This window comes from Leopardus geoffroyi, chromosome C2 (genome assembly GCF_018350155.1).
Source record: "Leopardus geoffroyi isolate Oge1 chromosome C2, O.geoffroyi_Oge1_pat1.0, whole genome shotgun sequence".
Taxonomy (NCBI): domain Eukaryota; kingdom Metazoa; phylum Chordata; class Mammalia; order Carnivora; family Felidae; genus Leopardus; species Leopardus geoffroyi.
Window position 1 is genome coordinate 11,381,185 of NC_059333.1, and position 17,754 is coordinate 11,398,938.

The following is a 17,754-nucleotide window of genomic DNA, read 5'->3' on the forward strand; positions in this document are numbered from 1 at the left end:
CAGCAGGCCCATCACAGCAGAGTACAGAATCGCCAGAAGATGTGGGTGGGAGCAAACAGAGCCCCAACTGACTCCTCAACTTGACTTCTCAGCCAGCAGAGCCAGGCAGGAGGCAGTGGAAAAGGACGCTTGATTCAGGTCAAAGTCCAGGAAACATGGGGACTGTCACCACTGTCATCCTCTGCTCCCGTGACTGCCCCAGAGGGTCTGGATAGCTGCACCCAGTGTCCTCACTGCCAGGGTCAGCCCTATGGTTCTGGAAGACCTTCTTGAATAAGTGGCCGTGAGTGACCCACCGGAGCGATCCACTCTGAGGGAATCAGAGTGGGTGGCCTGCTGCCTGCTCCCAGGGTCTCTGGCCACAGCAAAAACGACAGAGAGCAAGCAGCCGGCTGGCCCAGGCCACCCCAGACCTGACCCAGGAGGGGTTATTGCATCTAACAAACCAAGTGCAACAACATTGTTCGGGAGAAAGCGAAAGCCTCATACATTGCTGCTGGGGCTGCAAACAGGTGCAGCGGCTGTGGAAAATGATTTGGCAGTTCATCAAGTTCAACCCAGAGTTGAACCCGGCAATTCCACCACAGGGTTTATACCCAAAAGAAACGAAAGCAGGTGTTTGAACAAAAATTTACACGGGATTGTTCATGGAAGCACCGTTCACAACAGCCAAAAGGTGGAAAGAACCCACAGGTCTATCAACAAGTGAATAGATAAACACGATGTGGCGTATCCACACAATGGAATATTGTTTGGCCATAAAGAGGAGGGAAGGACTGATAGGCGATATGATATGAACGAACCTTGAAATCATTACGCAAAGTGGAAGAAGCCACATGTGGTAGGATTCCATTTATGTGTAATGTTCAGAACCCACAAATCCATAGAGACAGAAAGATCTGTGGTGGCCCGAGGCTGTGGGCGGTAGCAGTGGTGAGTGACTGCTGCTTGATGGGTGTCGCACTTCTGTTAGGGGTGATAACAAATTCTGAAAAATTAAGTCCACGTTCAGAGTGTACTTCATGCCCCTGAATTATCCGCTTTGAAACGCTTACAACAATGAAGTTCATGTTGTGTGTATTTCACCACAACTGGGAACAGAAAAAAAAAAAAAAGAGAGAGAGAGAGACACGAAGAAAAATTATCCAGCCACTTTCCAAATTCACAAAATTTGATCCACAACAGATTAAATGGCACGTTTCGAGCGGTGAGTCATGATGTGATGTCAGACTTGCCTCACCGGGAAACAGCATCACGTTTTCAGGCTCCACTCTGGAGAGACCGGTGCCAAAGCAGGACAGCGCCCAGGAGCTCCCACCGAATCACAATCCAGTAAAATCCCTTAGCTTGCCAGGTACAAGTCCCCGGGGGTTCTCTGTGTCTGTGCGCGTGCACCCTGTAAGAGATGGGACCATGACCCTTCCCTCCTATGGGAGAAGAAACTGACCCAGAGAGACAAAGGGCGCTGACTTGTCAAAGGTCGCACAGCCTCCTGACGTGGCATCTCAGTCCCCGTGCCTCCAAATCCCGGGCAGAGAACCTCTGCCCAAGCTCACAGCCCAGTTGCCTGAGCTCAGTGGTGACGTCAGAGGAACTAGTGTTTCTCTATCTCCAAATCTGCCCATGGGGCGGGAGCCGGCACGCCCACAGGCAGCGGGGGAGTGCTAGGAAACAAAGTACAGCTCAGGGTCTTAAAACCAATACTAGGGGGGCGCCTGGGTGGCGCAGTCGGTTAAGCGTCCGACTTCAGCCAGGTCACTATCTCGCGGTCTGTGAGTTCGAGCCCCGCATCAGGCTCTGGGCTGATGGCTCAGAGCCTGGAGCCTGTTTCCGATTCTGTGTCTCCCTCTCTCTCTGCCCCTCCCCCATTCATGCTCTGTCTCTCTCTGTCCCAAAAATAAACATTGAAAAAAAAAAATTAAAAAAAAAAAAAAAACAATACTGGGGATTTTTTTCTTTTTTCTTTCCCTAAGCATAGTCACTTGGATGTGTCCTCTCAAAAAAAACCTCAGGGCACCTGGGTGGCTCAGTTGCTTAAGTGTCCAACGCGGAGCCCGCTTCAGATCATATGTCTTGCTCTCTCTCTGCCCCTCCCCCACTCGCTCTCGCTGTCTCTCTCAAAAATACATATTTAAAAAAAATTATAAAAACAAAACCAAAAACAACTCAAGGGCCTAAGCGCTCTTAGATTGAACCAGGTGATATCTGTGTGTGCCAGTGTGTGGACAGAATTTTGTCTCCCCTAAAAACACATTCGAGTCCTAACCCCTGAAGCCGTGAATGTGACAGGTGATTTGGAAACAGGGTCTGTGCAAATGCCATCAAGTTAAAATGGGGTCATACTGGATGAGGGTGGGCCCTCGTCCAGTGACTGGTGTCCTCAGAAGAGGAGGGAAATTGAGACACAGGAAGAAGGCATGGGCAGACAGAGGCCGAGGCTAGAGTGATGCAGGTAACAAGCAGTAGGACGCCAAAGACTGCAGCCAGCCATCGGAAACTGGGAAGAAGCAGAAAAGGATCCTTCCCTAGAGCCTTTGTCTGGACCATGGCCCTGCTGACTTTAGACTTACATCCTCCAGAACAATGAGAGAATAAATAGCCATTGTTTGACCCCCAGTCGTAGTCATTTGTTACAGCAGCCCCAGGAAATTAACACGGTAAGGAAAATACGATTGAACGTCTGCTGGTTTACACGGCTCCATCTAATGGATGTGCCTGCTATGGGTCCCCCTGACTTCACCATCCACAAGGTGCTAAGCTGGCTTGGGGACGGGAGGCAAGCCGGTCTGCTGGGTCCCTGCACCTGGTCGCTCACGGAGGGGGCACCATCTTCGACAGGCCCTGCCCAGGCCTCAATCCTGGTACCTCTTCTCTCTCTTCCCTCCCTTCCTCACTGCTTAGGACAGGAAAGCAGCCATAGACAATATGTAAAAGAATGAGCATAGCTGGGTTCTTATAAAACCTTATTTGTGGACACTGAAATTTGAATTTTCATATCATTTGCATGCCTTTTCATGCATTTGCATCTCACAAAACATTATTTTTTAAGTGTTTATTTATCTATTTTGAGAGGGGGGGCAGGGACAGAGAAAGAGAGAGGGAGAGAGAGAATCCCAAGCACACTCCACACTGTCAGTGCAGAGCCCGACCCAGGGCTTGAACTCACGAACCGTGAGATCACGACCTGAGCCGAAATCAAGAGTTGGGTGTTTAACCGACTGAGCCACTCAGGAGCTCCCAAAGCATTCTTTACAATAAATTTTCCATGGGCGTCTGGGTGGCTCAGCCCGTTAAGTGTCTGACTTCGGCTCGGTCAGGTCATGATCTCACCGTTTGTGGGTTCGAGCCCCACATGGGGCTCTGCGCCGACAGCTGGGAGCTTGGAGCCTGCTTCGGATTCTGTGTCTCCCTCTCTCTCTGCCCCTCCCCCGCTCATGTCTGTCTCTATCTTTCTCTCAAAAATAAATAAACATAAAAGAAATTCCAACACTCAAAAATATGAAAAACTATTCTTTTTCTGCCCCAAAATGAAAACTAGGTACAAAACCAAGCAGAAGGCTAGATTTGGCCCAGGGGCCATAGTTTGCCACCCTGTCCTTCGGCAACCTCATTGGGTCCCCACGGCTGAACGCACCGAGTACACAAAAGGACCCCTGAATCCCCATCTCCAGCCTAGCCTTCTCTCCCTCTGAACTTCAGATACCTCAACCTACGTCCACTTGAATCTCTAACGTGTAGCTTTACAAATGTGACATACTTTGAATACAAGTTTTGATTTCCCTTCCCTAGGTGAAACCAATCCCCTTCCACTGGTCCCCATCTCAGTTAATGGAGTCACCGTTATCAAGCCAAAACTCTGTAGTCATCCTAGACTCCTCTCTTTCTCTCAAACTTCACATCCGATCCATTTTCAAAAGCTGTCAACTCTACCTTCAAAATACAGCCAGACCTGACAACTCCCTACCTCCCCTGCTCTCACCCTCATCCAAGTGACCAGCCCCTCCCAATGCATCTCGGGATCTCTCACCATCTATTCTCCACAAGGGCCACCAATGGGATCTTTCCGAGACCCCACCCCCACCCCAATCCTCTGAATGCTCCCTCCCATTCTTAGAATAAAATCCAACACCTGCAAATCGAAGCCACATGGGAAACCACCTCACACCCAAAACTCAGGATGGCTACTACCACACAAATCAGGAAATGACAAGGGCTGGAAAGCATGTGAGGTCATTGGAACCCTGGCGCATGGCTGGCGGGGAATGCAAACTGTCGCAGCAATGATGGAAAGCAGTAGGGTGGTTTCTCAAAAACAATTTTTTTTAAAGAATTAATGTATGATCCAGCAACTCTACTTCTGGGTACATACCCAAAAGACTTAAAGCAGGATCTCAAAGAGATATTTGCACGCCGTGTTCATAGGAGTGTTTTTCATTCTAGCCGAGAGATGAAAGTAACGATCTAAGTGTCCCTCAACAGATAAAGGGATAAGCGAAACGTGGCGAACACATACGGTGAAACGTTACTCAGCCTTAAGAAGGAAGGAAATTTGGAAACATGCTACAACATAGATGGATCTTGAGGATTTTATGCTAAGTGGGGGGGGGGGGGGGCGGGGAAAGCCAGACACGGAAGGAAAATACAGAATGATTTCACACATCTGAGGTACGTGACTCTAGAGGGGTCAAATCCGTGGAGACAGAAAGTAGAATGCTGGTCCCCAGGGGCTGGGGTTGGGGGAGGTGGGTAGGGAGGTGCTGTTTCATGGGGATAGAGTTCTACTTTTGTAAGATAAAAAGAGTTATGGAGATTGGTTGCACAACAATGTGAATGTCCCACTGAACTGGGGCCCGTGGGTGGCTCAATCGGTTAAGCATTTGACTTCGGCTCAGGTCATGATCTTGTGCTTCATGGGTTCAAGCCCCACACGGGGCTCTGTGCTGACAGCTCAGAGCCTGGAGCCTGCTTCTGATTCTGTGTCTCCTTTACTCTCCGCCCCTCCCCTTCTCATGCTCTGTTTCTGTCTCTCAAAAATAAATACACATTTAAAAAAAATTTTTTTAACGGTTAAGATGGTAAGTTTTATGTTATTCGTGTTTCAAATCCAACCTCTCCCGCGTTCTCTGCTCACCAACTTGATCTGGCCCAACCCCACCTCTGACCTCATTCCCTACGCCCTGCCCCCGTCCTCCCTCCGCTCTAATGCTTCCGGCCTTCCAGCTGACACGGGTCCTTCTACCTGGAATGTTCTTCCTCCAGATGTGCTCAGGGCTTACCCACCAACTGCCACAGACCTCTGCGGAGGGAGACCTCCCCTAACTACCCTTTCTAAAATAGCAACCTCTTGCATTTTATTTTTCTTTGTGGTTCTTCCCACACGTGGCGTTCTATTACAAGTGCTATTGTTTGCTTGTCTATTGTTTCTCTCCCCTTTGTGAAGGCAGGGGCTTTTCCAGCTTCGCTCACCACTCTATCTCCAACTCTTGGCACATAGTAGGTGCCCAGTAAATACGGTGTCTGTGGAATGACTTGAAAGAACAAATGTGAGCCTTGCAATGCACCAGAAGATGAGGGCAGGGTCCCCAGGAGCCTTGAGTCGCCTACTTTCTGCCCAATACATCCCATTTCCTCCCTGGATGATGGGATCCCTTCAGATGCCTCAAAGACTGAGATGGCAAATAATGGAATCCTATATGCAAGATCCTGTGAGTTCTTAGCGGAAATAATTACGAAATACGAAACAACCGGCATGCAGCAATGCCAGATGTTCGCAGAGTAAAGATCTTCGTCCTGGTAGATACAAAAATGGAAACGCAGGGGCGCCTGGGTGGCTCAGTCCGTTGTGTCCGACTTCGGCTCAGGTCATGATCTGGCAGCTTGTGAGTTTCAGTCCCGCATCAGGGGAGCCTGCTTCAGATTCTGTGTTTCCCTCTCTCTGCCCCACCCCTGCTCGTGTTCTGTCTCTCTCTGCCTCTCAAAAATAAATAAATGGTAAAAAAAAAAAAAAAAAAAGAAAGAAAGAAAGAAAGGAAGAAAAAGAAAAGAAAAGAGAAAAGAAAAGAAACACAAGCTGTTCTTCCATTTTCTCCAACCATGAGTGAGGCTGCTGGTCTGGGGTCAGGACACCTGGACTCTAGCAGCAGTCCACCAATTGCCTGCTGTGTGACCTCAGGCAAACCACTTTCCCTCTCTGGGCCTCAGATATTTTTTTCTGGTCCTATAAAAGGACCAGGCTGGTGTCCCACAGGTCCCTTCCTACTTGAGCATTCTAGCAAATTTGAATAGTTGTAGTTCATCCTGTCTTCAAGCTTTTTGAGATTTTAAGTCCACGTCAAACTTTTAATTCATCAGATTCCTTTTTAATTCTTTCATCAGTTGGTAATGAAATAACGGCGAAAAAAAAAAAAAATAGCCCATTCTACCCAGGAGTAAAACCACAATGATTCATGACTTGCTAAACCCAAATTTAACAGGGGAGGGGAGGGAATACAGAAGACTAAGGAAATTTACTGGTTCTTGGAATACGGAACTTCAACTCAAAACTGCATTATTCACAGCAACATCATGACAAGAGGCTGTGTTTCTCACAAGGGTGTAAGATGTAATCCCTCAGGCATTCAGATGATATTAGAATGATGGAGTCCCATCCTGTTGATAGAATGGATAATCTCCATCTTCAGGAAGGCCGAACCCGGGTCTCAAGGGAAGGGCACAGAGAATGAAACTTTTCTGGGAGCAGTTCCCCCGGGTTGGGACATAAAGTGCCCAGGGTTGGGAAGGGTGCCGTGGGTGACTTGGAGCCCTTCCCCACAAGCTGACTCAGGAGCCACTGAAGTGAAGCAGGAAGCAGAGAAGGCAGGCCTGGGCACCCCATGCTCGGGGGTTGGCACGAGGGCACCAGGGACTTTCGGAGGGTGCTGTAGGAAAGTTACCAAGTGAAACCTGGGGACTCGAGAGAATTCATGTGCTTTCCTGAAAAAGAGCCTAAAGGCACGTAGGCCAAAAATAGGTGAGTGTGTGTGCGTGTGTGTGTGTGTGTGTAGCAGGTTCCTGGTGATTTAGAAAGACAAGCTGTGGCTCTCCCCCGTCCTTGTATGTCTGAGTACATCTGGCAGAGAACGACGTAAGCCCCCACAAGCTAATTTGCGTGGACCAAGCAGCTCAGGTGAGTGCCTGAAACAAAGAGAGTTAGGCCAACAAGCTTGGCCACCCCCTCAAAAAAATAAATGACTCCTATCATCAAAGGTGTTTTATATTATAAAATATAAACATATTTACATGTATATAAAATAGAAAACTTTATATTTACAGTCTACTCTGCTCCTTGTGACCAGAATTTATCCCAATGGGATAAAGCCACCCAAACTACAAGTGAAAATAAAAGGAATTGTTTTCATCCCAAATATAAAACACTGGTCGAAGCAGCTTAGGGGCCCATCGCCGCCACCACCACTGAGATGACCTCAGTTTTCTGAGAGCCTCAGAGGATCCAGAATCATTCTGGCCTTCTGAGGACTCCTTAGTGTTTTGGCACAACAAACACACAAATGAGATGATTTCACACAGTTCTGTAGATAACAGAGGCCATTCCTTGAGTGTGACTAAAGGCTATCAGGACAGAAGAAGACCCGAGTGGATCACTGTGGAAAGGCCATGTTCATGAACCCATGTGGTGTGCTCTCTGGGCATGCCCAGAGACAACTAGAGCTGGCACTATTTAGATACAACCAGACATACAAGAAAACATGATATCATGAGTGTGAGCCAAGAAACAAAAGAAATACCCACAAAGATTTTAGATATTTGAATTACTAGATATAGACCAAAACAATTCTGGCTACGATATTCAAAGAAATAATCAAAAAGCTTGAACATTTCTGCAAGGAAATTTATTGAAAGGGTCACAATTGATATTAAAAAGAGCTCAGAAGCACGTCTAGATGTGAAAAATGCATTAGTTAAAATTAAAGACCCAGTGGGTAGTTTGACCGCGTGTTAGACATAGCTGAGGAGAGTTTGTATGCTGAAACTAAAGCAGAAGAAGTTATCAAGGTTTTAGTATGGGGAGACAAAAAGATTAAAAAGACAGAAGAGAGGGTCATAGAATATACAGTGAATAAGCCTAACATACATTTAATTGAAGTATCAGAAGGCATAAAAAAACAGAAAGTCACAGAAAAATTATTGAATATATAACGATGTATAATTTTCCAGAACTGATGAGAGACACTCAAGAATCCATAGAATCAAGAAGACCAATTAATCCCAACCAATCAAGACAATGAAAAAGAAATCCTTATTTTCAGAAAAGAGGAAGGAAGGAAGGAAGGAAGGAAAGCAGAGAGGGAGGGAGGGAAGGAAGGAAGAGAAAGAAAGAAAGAAAGAAAGAAAACAAAAGAGGGAGGAAGGGAGCCAGGAAAGGAGGGACAGAAGCAGGGAGGGAGGGAAGGAGGGAAAGAAAGTCTGAGAAATAAAGAAAGTGCTTTTAAAGAAGCTGTAGACTCAGTCAACTGACTTCTCCAAAGCCACAATGGAAGCCAGACATTTGTGTAATGCTCAGTCTGCCGAAAGAAAACCATAGATCCTCTATCCATGGACAATGTCCTTCAAAAATGACAGTGAAGTATGGATATTTGGGGACATGAAAACAAACAAAAAGCAAGAGCATTCACCACCGGCAGATGGGTATCAACAAGCAAAAGTAGAATAACCCCAGACGGAAGAGGTGCAAGAAGGAATGAGAATTGAAGAAAGATGAATATCTTCACGTGAAAAGTGTCTGGATTTTCATCACGTCAGAAGCGAATTTGGAGCCACCTAAGCCCAGGCTCCCTCACACATGAACAATGGACTTGGAGGAGCCTTGGGCAGATCTCAAGGAGATCATGCAAGAAGCCATCCTCCAGGGCAGCCGGAGCGGAACCAGCGAGGTCCACGCGGTGACGGACCAGGAGAGGAGGAATATATTCTGGTAAAGTGTGGTGAAGGCAAACTGGGTTTCCAGGTCTGAGCCAAAAACCAAAAGTCACGGGGACTTCTGCAACTGCAGGTGCTGGTTTGCAACAAGGGTGACGCTCTCGTGACACCGTCCACTGTGCCCCGGGGTGGGAAACCTCGGGGATCTGTTTATTCAACATTGTTCATAATCACCTAATCTCCCGGTAATCAGTGAAGAAAACTCCACCCAAAGGGGGGGAAAAAGTGTGTGCATTCATGAAAGTGGGAGATGACGATGGCAGGGCACAGAGTGGCAGCTGCAGGGGGAGGGGAGCAGCTGCGTGTGTTTTGGAGAGAAACATAGATCGGTTACAAATGGATAGCACCCAGCGGGAACCCAGACCCCAGAAGAGGAAAAACTGCTGGGTGAAGGTGCCTTTGGCCCCCACCATGGAGCAGAAGCAGTAGCGGGATCCTGTGCACCTGAATGTGAACAGGAAACACACAGTGATGGACTGCACAGAGCGCCCAGCAGGAGAGAGATGCTTAGCAACCCATGTGGACCATCAACCACAGAATCTCCATGGATATCAGCAAGAATCGGATGCCCCCCCCCCCAACATATCTTGGCACATCAAAGCCCCTGGAGCATGTATAACCCCAGGGGAAACATGGGAACCCTAAAATAACATGGAAAGGTGGGGATTCAAAAGAGGAGTTAAGGGATGCCCGAGTGGCTCAATCGGTTGAGGGTCCAACTCTTGATCTCTGCTCAGGTCATGATCTCACGGTCTGTGGGTTTGAGCCCAGCATCTGGCTCTGCACTGACAGCAAGGAGCCTGCGTGGGAGTGTCTCTCTCCCTCTCTCTCTGCCCCTCACCTGCTCGCGTGGTCTCTCTCTCAAAATAAATAAATCAGCATTGAAAAATGGGCATTAAATTCAGCTAAGGAGGAATAAAATAAGTTCCACTTGTTGCAGTGAATAAATAAACAACTGGAGGTGAGCTTTGCAAAGGGGTTGGAGATTATGCAAGAGCGTGGACAGGCAAAAGCAGAAGAGGTCACCATCATCACTGTTCGCGGCACAGCTCGCACCTCTCAGACTGGTGGGGCTTGGGAATCAAAGAAGGGGGCTGGGGAGAGGACGAAGGCAGAGGGAGATGCCGTGCCCGACTCCAGTTCCTGGGACACAGATGGCAAGCTTGGAGAGAAAGCCAGCCGTGCCTGCCTCGCTCAATATTAAGCATCAAATAAACATTTACGGAATGACTGAATGGTAGGAACACAGCAAATATTTGTCGAATAAACCCACATATCATGTGTATTATATCTATACACAGTTTGTTAAAGCAACGTAATGTTACTGGACAGCAAAATAGACAAATAATGTTTAAATTTGTATGTAAACTCTCAATCCCACCATCCCATGAAATCAAAGCACTGAATTTTTCGGTGTTCTGTCCTGCCGTCATTCTGGATAAAGGCGGAATCAGAACATCCAGCCATATTTGTTTTCCTGAAAAAGCTTTCTTTTTCTTGCAACAAGCACTTGCAGGGACAGCCATGAATCTCCTTTGGCAGGCCTCTCATGCTGATGTCCACTGATGTCCCCATGGTCGCCAGTGGAAGGTCGCCACGGTCTGGCTCACTCCATCAGCCCACGGCCTCCTGGCCCTGCTGGCCTGGGGGCACAGGCCGCCTATGATGGAAGCTGCCTTGGCCTGAGCAGAAGAAGGACCCACCCTTTTTTTTTTTTTAAGCTTATTTATTTTGAGAGGGTGGGGAGAGGCGGAGAGACGGGAAAAAAGAGAGAATCCCAAGCAGGCGCCAGATTCGGCACTGAGCCGGACGAGGGGCTCAATCTCACTACCGTGAGATCATGACCTGAACCCAAATCAAGAGTCAGATGCTTAACCAACTGCACCACCCAGGCGCCCCCAGAAGGACCCGTTCTGGTCCTGACACTGGCACCACCATCCATCCGTCAGCAGTCCGGGCTTCTGGTCCCCTTCCGAGTGGATGATCTGGGAGATGCCTTTCAGCTTCAGTGTCTGATGATTCTGAGCTTCTTTGATCGAAGTGCTGATTGTCATGGGGGATTGATTCCGAACTCGTGTGTCAGCAGTGAAACCGACATGTGAAGAAGTCCTCTCTCTTCCCAGGTCAGGAAACCCGGACACTAGAAAGCTCTGCAGCCCAGCTGGTGAGCCAGGCGTTAGCTTCCAGTCCCCACCCCCGGCCTTCCAAAGAAGAGGAGAAACTCCTGGGAGGAGACCAGAGGGCGAGAGATAGGCACAAGCCTATGCATTTCCTTCCCTCTGTTCAGCAGCACTGCCTCCACCAGTGGCCAGGTCTTTCATGGCTCCAGTTTTTTGCCGATGACCTCTGTCTCCGGGTCCTTTGTCCTGGCAGCCAGGAGGTGCTCACAGGGCCCGTCATTACTAATCTCTGAGTTGTTTAATGGCCTCTATTGGGCTTCTCAGTTTCCCCCTCCCAACCCCCTGCCTTTTATTCTCTCTGTTTTAAAAACTTACAGGGACTCGGGTGCCTGGGTGGTTCAGTCAGTTGGGCGTCTGACTCCAGCTCAGGCCATGATCACACAGTTCGTGGGTTCGAACCCCCTGTCGGGCTCTGTTCTGATAGCTCAGAGCCCGGAGCCTGCTTCCGATTCTGTGTCTCTTTCTACCCCTCCCCCACTCATGCTCTGTCTCTGTCTCTCTCTGTCTCAATAATAAATAAACATTAAGAAAAAAGTTTTTTTTAACTTACAGGGGCTCTATTTGCCCAGATGGGCATTGATGGGACACTGGAGAAGCCCAGAAACAACCATGCCTCCCCCTCACGCCCCCAACCTCTAACGAAGTCCCCTCTGGACAGGTGACTGCGTGTCAATGGAAGGCCTTACGTAGGGTGATCAACTCATCGTAATTTGCCCAGGGCATTCCCAGTTGCAGAACTGGAAATCCCCAGCCCAGGAAACCACTCAGTCCCGAGCAAACTGGGGTGGCTGGTCACCAAATTACCTCAAACGGATGGTTCTGAGGAACAGAAAAAAACTGTCTTCAGAATGAATAAACTCATCAGACAGGGTCAGAAGCTGGCACGTTCCTGGTTCCTGGTGTCACGAACAGAGAGCCCTGGAGGCAGGCTGGCCACCTGTGCTGTGCACCCGAGAAGTCACTCAAGCTCTCTGGGCCCCGTTCCTGCAGAGTAGAGAGTAAGTCCTCTTATGTTACATCTCAGTCACACACACGCCCTCCCCTCCCCCCCGAATTACTAGGCAACTCAGAGGGAAGTCTCAGAAAGCACCTGGAAAGGCAAGGAGAGGTAGACTGTGACGGTTGCTTCATATTACTCTTTAACAGTGACTGCAAGGGGATCAGTCGTGCTCCTGCGGTGTGAATGCACAGGTGCATTTCTCATCTCACAGCTGGACCTTGAAGGCCTGCAGCATTTCTCGGGAGAGCCCTTCTCTGGCCTTGCCCTTCTCCTGGCTTCTTCTGCCAGGAGCCCACCTTCACCCCCGAGCACCGGTAGCTCTCTCCCAGAGGCCAGAGTGATGGGTGATGATGGTTCCAGGGAAGTGACTGCACACACTGGCCCCCACCCCCTGCCCCAGGGATGCTGGGCGATAATCTCATTTTCCAGAATGATAAAACCTTGTGGGGAAAAGGGATTAAGTAAAGATTAACAGCCCACTGGGCACATAACCATACCGCCTTCTAGAAAACAAAAGATGTCTGTGTGTCTTGTCTTCCTGTGTAACATCACAATTGCCTGATGGTCATCCAGCTCGAGCAAAAGGAAGATGATATTCGCAGCTCTGGCTGCAGCTTGGGCCCCAAATGCATTAAGACTCTTCATCAGGGGGAGGGGCGGGGGGCGCCTGGGTGGCTCAGTTGGTTAAGCATCTGGCTCAGGTCATGATCTTCGGTCTGTGGGTTTGAGCCCCGCGTCGGGCTCTGTGCTGACAGCTCAGAGCCTGGAGCCTGCTTCAGATCTGTGTCTCCTTCTCTCTCTGCCCCTCCCCTGTTCGCACTCTGCTTCTCTCTCTCTCTTTCTCTCTCTCTCTCTCAAAAATAAATAAACGTTAAAAAAAAAAAAAGACTTTTGATGGGGGAGTTTGGCCTGCCACGTCCTAGCATTATGAGTGGGGTAACCAGACACTATCAGATCTTGAAGCAATAAGATAATAAACTTCCCACTTGGGAGACACAAATCCATATCATGCTCCAAGGGAGGTCACAAAGCCTGGACTTCCCTGGTTATGAGCGTCCGAGCCCCTTATTAAAGCACTTTCCGCTTTCCTCTGAGTCTGTCCTGAAGTGGTCCTATGTCCAGGGCCACTGGCACCTACAGCCACGACCCTGAGCATGCCCCAGACCATGTCAGTTCTGGCTCTGGCATTCTTCATTGGGTCCATCGGGGGTAGAAACCTACCAATGGGAGGTCAACTCCTCCCTTTTCCAGACTCAGTGACATTTATTGACTTCCACTCTATGCACAATCGCAAATATTACTTTTTCCAATTATTGTGTCCTTTAGCATAGGGATTACTATCTTTACTAAATAGATGAATATGGTAGGCAGAATAATGGCCCCCAAAGATGCCCATGCCCTAATCCCTGGAGCATGGCAAACAGACTTTGCAGATGTGATTAAAGATCTTGAAACGAATCCTTGCTCTGAAATATGTGGATGGGCTCTAAATTCAATCACAAATGTTCTTACAAGAGGGAGGCAGAGGGAAGGAAGGCAACATGACCGCTGAAGCAAGACGCTATGCCGCTGGCTTTGAAGACAGAGGAAGGGGCCAAGAACCAAGAAATAGAAAGAATGCAGCCGTGCAAGCTGGAAAAACCAAGGAAACAGACTCACCCTACAGTCCCCAGAGGAATCACTGCCTTGCCATGATTTGGGCCCAGTGAAGTTGATTTCAGACCTCTAGAATTATAAGAGAATAAATGTGTATTATGTATTGTTTCAAGCCGAGTCTGTGGTAATATATTCCGGCGGCAACAGGAAGCTGATAAATTGAGCACAGAGGTTTTCTCTGACTGGCTGCATGCCACTCGGCAGGTGAGCGGAGCTGGCGTGCACACTCCGGCCTTTTCTAAACCTCACATGGTTTCTGTTACACCACATGGCTTCCGAGACTGCCACCGTTCAGGATGTGATCATTCCCCATTCGAAATTCATCGAAGGAGAGGGAAGTGCGAGAAAGAGACGGACCATTGAGTTGGATCCCTTCCTCAAACTCTCCATTGGAAAACTGAGAAGCACCAAATAAAACTTGGGCTAAGACAGGTCATTTTGAAAGATGTCGTTAAAGGCAATTTTGTGCTTTGTATTCTCTGGTCACGCTGTGGTTTTTGCACCGCAGTACAGAATGCTGATCTGGTTGTGCCCACCTGCTCACCTAGAGCGCCGGACTTACGGAAAAGTGCGAAAGAAGACAAGGGGAGTGTCCCTCGGGAGCCCTGCTAATTAACAGAATGTGAATGGAGTAGATGTAACCCAGGGCTTTACAATCCAGGGCTCTGGTCTGGAAGTTCAGGGGATGACTTTCCTGAAAGGAGACCTGAAGGCCGGCACGTCATTAAGAGACGTTGCTCACCTGTCTAGAGCTCATTCTTGAGACCCGTTCGCCAGGCATGTGTTGAATTTTCCCTTTCATCTTTAGCTCCTCCGAAAACCCTAGAAAGGTAGACTAGGAAGGGATCTTGTTTCATTTAACAAAGAATCTGAGGCTCAGAGAGGTTAAGGGATGACTCAAGTGCTCCTGGTTACAAAATCTGATGGGTCGTTATGGCTTGAAGGGGTGACGGAAGCTTTTCTTACTTTCTTTTTTTAAATTTTTTAGTGTTTGTTTATTTTTGAGAGAGAGAGAGAGAGGGAGAGAAACAGAGTGAGGTGGGGGAGGGGGGGAGAGCAGAGAGAGAAGGAGACACAGAATCCAAAGCAGGGTCCGGGCTCTGAGCTGTCAGCACAGAGCCCGACGTGGGGCTCAAAACAATGAACCATGAGATCATGGCCTGAGCCAAAGTTGGACGCTCAACCCACTGAGCCACCCAGGCACCCCAGCTTTTCTTACTTTCTTAAAGCTCTTGATGGAAGAGTTATGAGCATCTGCCCCTTTATCATCTCCTGAGAAAACAATTTATCATGAAAGTCTGTAACTATGCAGTGTTGTTTTTATATATGAAAACTCCACTAGACTCTATTCCCTTTAATACAGAAATGTTGACCTTGCCTTGCTTTAATAATCTACGTGTTGACATATAAATGCGTGTCTGGTTAGATGCATCCTGCTTGGACGCGATGCCTTTGTATTATTTGAGGGGTCGCAACACATTTGGTATCCTGGGTTGAAAAGAGAAAAATAAAAGCAAAGACCCCCAGTCAGAAGATGAGGGCATGTCAAAGCTTCACGTTGGGGAGCTTTTCTTTTTGTTTTGGGCACCTTTACCTTAAGCAAAGTTCTCATGCCACAAGCACTGGGAAATGTAAGTTGGGAAGGTCCCTCTAGTTGATTAAACTCTCTCATTCTTTTCCACGGCTCCCCCACCCCAAAACCCTGAAATCCCCTTATCAGCTCTTATAACTACAACAGAAGGAAACAAGCATTTTCTAAGCCCTTAATTCTATTCCTACCTAACCTCCCTCACTGTGTCAGGCTTCCTGTCTCTTTAACTCAATCTTTACCCCTGGTTTGAAAGCCACCAAAGATGCCAGGGATTTTCTGTAGCTGGGACTCGCCTGGCTTGTGTTAATGAGGGGGTTGAGGACGGCTGTCTGAAGCCCACCTTGGGGTGCCAGTGAGAAATCAAAGTAAAAGATTATTGATGGCACAGGTGGCCATCCTCCACCAAGACAGGGTCCTGCCAATGCAGCCACAACGCTCAGCTCATTGAGCCTCAGTGACAAGACATTCTTGTGAGATCTCTGCTCAGGGTTCGCACCTTTCACTTGGCAAGTCCTCCCAGATACCGGCCGTATGCCCCACAGACAAGAAGGTAGGAGTTTAAATAACATGGCAGAGGAAATCCGGAGCCATCCATAAAGTCTAATTCCCCAAACCAGGGGACTTTGCCGAGGGAAACATGCTTATTTCATCACTGACATCCCCTGGCAGAGAATTCTCAGTCCAGGGAAGCAGTGGGAGTCCCTACAAGCAGGAGAAGTCACCTGTTACTTTAGTACACCCCTGGTTTCTTCTCACAGGTGACAGTTTGATGGCATTAGACATCATCTTCTCCATCCTTGCCTTTCTGTTTCAAGATGTTCTCTTGGGAAACGCTGATCAAATTCTGATGAGCTAAAAGTACACACTCCCTTAAACCCAGCTAAATGCAGAGATCCCCAGGTTTGCTTTGAGGAATCCACTGGACTGATGGTAACCTACTTAAGATTCAGCAGCTATTCCATTGGGTTGAATTCAACAAATGGTTACTGAGCGGCACTGTGGCCAGGCTCTGCAAAGCTCAGAGTCTACTGGTTGTCTCTGACCTCATGGAGCTCCCAGTCTAGCTGGGAAGACAAATTTAAATAGGGAATCACATGTGCGATGACGTTTGCTGAGGGCACTATAAATAGCAAGGGGGATTAAAGCTAATCTAAACGGCCAGCTGCTGGCGTGGCCGCTGCCCACTGCAGCAAATTGAAGCCAGAAAGAGAACCAAAGAAAATGCAGGAAATGTGCCTGAAAGAAAATAATAATAGCATAGTGGCCACACACAATGGTGGCCAGGTTTGTTTTTTTTTTTTTTCCAAGTCCCAGAGAAGCATCCATTCATTTTTATTTTGTGAGATTGAAGCCGTAATAGCTGGGTGTACAAAGAATTTCCTGTAGATTAATATGAAGCTGGAAGGAGTTGATAGACTTCAGGCAGCGATTTGGGCTATTAATCCAGCCAGTCATTCATTAACCCTCAGGAAGTTTTCTATGCCAAAGTCATTATTATTATTATAAACTAAACCCAAAGCCCCAAATGGGTGTATGGCTACTTTTCTCTCCAGGATGCTCAGTGTCTGAGTCAGCCAGGGAGCCTGAATCATTTCCTACACTCCCCTCTGGTTCGTGGGGAGTTGGCTTCGTACAATGCATGGCTGCTGCAGGAATCCAGCAAAGAGCACTTTTGAGAGGTAACTGCCACTGTTGTATTTTTTAGGAGGTCCTGAGTGGCCAGGGCAGGCTGCCCGTTGTCCCCCCAATTTCTGTTCTTCTACCCTGCTGTCCTGTAACAATTTAGCTGCCAACATGGCTGCCTTGCTCAAGACTACATTTCCCAGCCTCCTTTGAGGCAGATGTGGTCACAGGACTGAGTAATGTTAATGGAAGTGAAAGGCTGAAAGGAGAGGACAAGAACTGAAGCAGTGCCCCAGACACAGAGATGGAAAGCCCTTACTGAGGCTGCAGAACTGACCTGGCAGCCCTGAACTGCTGACCTCTGCCCTGTTGCATGGGAACGAGATCAACTTCCACCTTCTGCCTTGGTGCTTGGGAACATCTTTGTTACAGCAGCTAAGCCTGTACTCCCACAAACACAGTGACTCCTGAGCAAGCCCTCTGGCCTCAGATCAGGCCCCTTCCCATAGCCTACATCATGTTCTGATACTTACAGGCAGTGACTTTTATTCTAGCATAAGTAATGTGGGGCACACGGTATAGAATGGCTGTTTGGGGGGGGGGGTTCCCCCATTATCTCATATAATTCTCTTAACAGCCCTATGTGCTTGGTATCACTGGGGTCCCATTTCAAACACGAGGTAACCAAGGCACAAATATTTCAAGAAACTTGCCCCACGTTTTCACAA

The 17,754-nt window shown here is 48.2% G+C and overlaps 1 long non-coding RNA gene across 1 annotated transcript in view; it reads right to left on the reverse strand.

The window, feature by feature from the left end:
- Window positions 1-616: 616 nt before the first annotated feature.
- LOC123610621 overlaps window positions 617-17,754 on the reverse strand; it is a 31,194-nt gene continuing 14,056 nt past the window's right edge. Inside the window, exon 2 of the long non-coding RNA XR_006718228.1 lies at window positions 617-1,396. This is a non-coding gene — a long non-coding RNA (uncharacterized LOC123610621). The remainder of the gene's footprint in view (window positions 1,397-17,754) is intronic.